We start from the raw sequence: 3,735 nt of genomic DNA on the forward strand, positions 1-3,735 counted from the left end.
TGTTGGAACATAGAGGTGTCATAACATAGGTCAGAGCATAGGGGTGTGTTACCGTCGGAGGTTAGATAGAGAACCTCCATGGCCTAAGCTGGCCTCATGATCCGCCTTTAACAACAAACATTTCACGAAAGCAAATTTACTGTTCCTACTTAGTCAGGAACCTGACAAAAACAGTTTGCCGTAGGTGTGGAATGGTTGTCATAAGATGTGGCGTGATCCCGTCTGGCTATTCTTAACCCAGACTGCCAACCATGACAGTTCCTTTCTAAATTTTCTCTCAAGTGGTTGTTGTTTTTCTTTTGCATTACAGGGTAATGGTCTGTATACAGTAGCGGTAACGATTCATGTCCTTTTAGGAAACATTAGGAACATTTTGGCCCAAAAATTGACAGAATATTATCGAGACGAATATCGTCATATGGGTGGCATGTGCAAATATGGACATAATCATTTGGTGTTTGTGAACTGTGAAAAACCAAGCTAGACAAAGTCGGTTGATTCCTAAAACCGTCGCAATTTCCAGTCACTAGGCGCTGTCCTGTGATAACGGAGACCGGTGTGCAACCAAACTTCAACCCGGGGTTAGCATGACATGTGACTTTAGAATGTGATATTTTCAGTTATTCACCTTGAATATTCACCTTCAACATTAGCCAGTAGGTACCTATACAGAGTGATGAGGCTCTGCTAGTACTACAATGTTGTGTAGTAGCTCCATCCTTCCTTCCTTCCTTCCCGTGTCAGCGGTGTCGCAATGTTTAGTTTGGTTCAATAGATTTTAAAGTGGATGAAGATGACGTGACCGTACGTTACTGTGTGTGGATTGCAAAGTGATGACGTCGTGGCATACGTAAATCCTTGAAAGATATTTTAGCGAGTAACGGTTCCTATATTAATGTATAAATAAAGAGGTATTTGTTATCAATAAATATAAAAGAAGCAAGGATCGACTTCATTTGCTGTGATCGGAAAAGCTTAACAGATATTACCATATAGCCAGTAGACGTCGAACGATCAGAAGGCTTCGTTCTCCATTGGTTATCAGGCTGTAACCTCAAAAGTGGTCGGTTGTTAGAATAACCGACCACTTTTTGGACCGTACCATTATACAGGGGACACAAAAAGTGGTGTTAAGACTTGCAGTACTTATCTATTTAAAAGTTTTGTAGTTTATTTTGTATCATCTATTTGAATATACAACACAATTCAAAAGATATTAATGGAATTTAAACAAAACTAGAGTTCGGAGGGCTCATACTGTCCTATCTTCACAACACACTGCAACACATAACTGTCCTATCTTCACAACACACTGCAACACATAACTGTCCTATCTTCCCAACACACTGCAACACACAACTCTCCTCTCTTCACAACACACCATAACACACAACTCTCCTCTCTTCACAACACACTGCAACACACAACTCTCCTCTCTTCACAACGTCCGCAGCACACAACTCTCCTCTCTTCACAACACACAATAACACACAACTCTTCTCTCTTCTCACAACGCACCGCAACACACAACCCTTCTCTCTTCACAACACACCGCAACACACAACCCTTCTCTCTTCACAACACACCACAATACACAACCCCCTTACAACACACAATTCTCCTCTCTTCACAACACACCGCAACACACAACTCTCCTCTTATCACAACACACTGCAACACACAACTCCCTTACAACACACTAGGCTGGTTGTTTGTTTGGTTAGTTAGTCTGTTGTTTGATTAGTTAGTCTGTTGATTGGTTGGTTTTTTGGTTGGTTGGGTGGGTGTGTGAGTGGGTGTGTGGTTGGTTGATTCTTGGTTGGTTTGTTGGTTTGTTAGTTTGTTGATTTGATTTGATTTTGATTTGATTGTGAAAGTGTTGTGTCTTTTGTACATTATGTTATTTTAGGATGTATTTTGTTTTCTAACTTTGTGTATATCTTTTGTAAATAATTTTATATCTGTATTTTGTATATTATGTTATTTTAGATGTATTTTGTTTTCTAAAATTGTGTATATCTTTTGTAAATACTTTTATATGTGACTGTAATAATAATAATTGTTCATATATTAGATGTATTTTTTAAAAATTATTTATATCTTGTGTCCATTTATAAAAGAAATTTAAAGTTTAGGTTATCACACCGACTGGTTTGTTGGTTGGTTAGTTTCTTGGTTTGTTGGTTGGTTAATTTGTTGTTTGTTGGTTTCTTGGTTGGTTTGTTTTTTGGTGTGTTGGTCTGTTGCTTGGTTTGTTTTCTGGTTTGTTGGTTTGTTTGTTGGTTGGTTTGCTGGTTTGTTGGTTTCTTGGTTGGTTTGTTGTTGGTTGGTTTCTTGGGTGGTTTGTTGGTTTGTTGATCCATTGCTTGGTTTGTTGGGTTGTTTGTTGGTTTGTTTGTTGGTTTCTTGGCTTGGGTTGGTTGGTTGGTTGGTTGTTGGTTTTTTGGTTTCTTGGTTTGTTGGTTGGTTTGTTGTTTGTTGGTTTCTTGGTTTGTTGGTTGGTTGGTTTGTTGTTGGTTGCTTTCTTGGTTTGTTGGTTGGTTGGATGGTTTCTTGTTTGTTGCTTTGTTGGTTGGTTGCTTTGTTGTTTGTTGGTCCATTGCTTGGTTTGTTTTTTAGTTTAATGGGTGGTTTGTTTGTTGGTTCTTGGCTTCGTTGGTTTGTAGGTTTTTTGGTCTGTTGGTTAGCTGGTTTGTTGTTCGTTGGTTTCTTAATTGGTTTATTTGTTTGTTGGTTAGTTGGTTGTTTCGTTGTTTGGTCCGTTGCTTGGTTTGTTTTTTTAGTTTGTTGGGTGTTTTCTTGGTTTGTTGGTTGGTTGGTTGGTTGGTTTGTGGTTGGTTGGTGTTGGTTTATTGGCTGTCTTTTGTATATTATGTTATTAGATTATTTTTTTCCAAAATTGTGTATTTCTTTTGTAAATAATTATACATGTGTATTTTGCATATTATATTACATTAGATGTATTGTTTTCCAACATTGTGTATATCTTTTGTGAATAATTTTATATGTGTTTTTGTATATTATGTTATATTAGATGTATTTTGTTTTCTAACATTGTGTATATCTTTTATAAATAATTTTACATGTGTATTTTGTATGTTATATTATATTAGATGTAATGTTTTCCAACATTGTTTATATCTTTGTAAATAATTTTATATGTGTTTTTTGTATATTATGTAATATTAGATGTGTTTTGTTTTCTAACTTTGTGTATATCTTTTGTAAATAATTTTATATGTGTCTTTTGTATATTATGTTATATTAGATGTATTGTTTTCCAACATTGTGTATATCTTTTGTAAATAATTTTAGGTGTCTTTTGTATATAATATTAATAATTGTTATATAAGATGTATTTTTTTGAAAATTATTTATATCTTGTGTACATTTGTAAAAGAATGAGAAATGTAAAGTTTAGTTTATCACACCGACTGGTTTGTTTGTTGGTTTGTTGGTTTCTTATTTGTTTGTTTGTTTGTTTGTTGGTTGGTTGGTCCGTTGCTTGGATTGTTTTTTTTTGTTAGTTGGGTGGTTTGTTTGTACGTTTGTTTGTTTGTTGGCTTTTTGGCTTGTTGGCTTGGTTTGTTGGTTGGTTGGTTGGTTGGTTGGTTGTTTGGTTTGTTGTTGGTTGGTTGGTTGGTTGGTTGGTTGGTTGGTTGGTTGGTTTTTGGTTTGTTGGTAAGGTTTGTTGGTTGTTTCTTGGTTTCTTGGCTTGGTTGTTGTTTGTTGGTT

The sequence above is a fragment of the Branchiostoma belcheri genome, unplaced genomic scaffold, assembly GCF_001625305.1.
Source record: "Branchiostoma belcheri isolate BF01 breed outbred unplaced genomic scaffold, Haploidv18h27 scaffold150, whole genome shotgun sequence".
Lineage (NCBI taxonomy): Eukaryota > Metazoa > Chordata > Leptocardii > Amphioxiformes > Branchiostomatidae > Branchiostoma > Branchiostoma belcheri.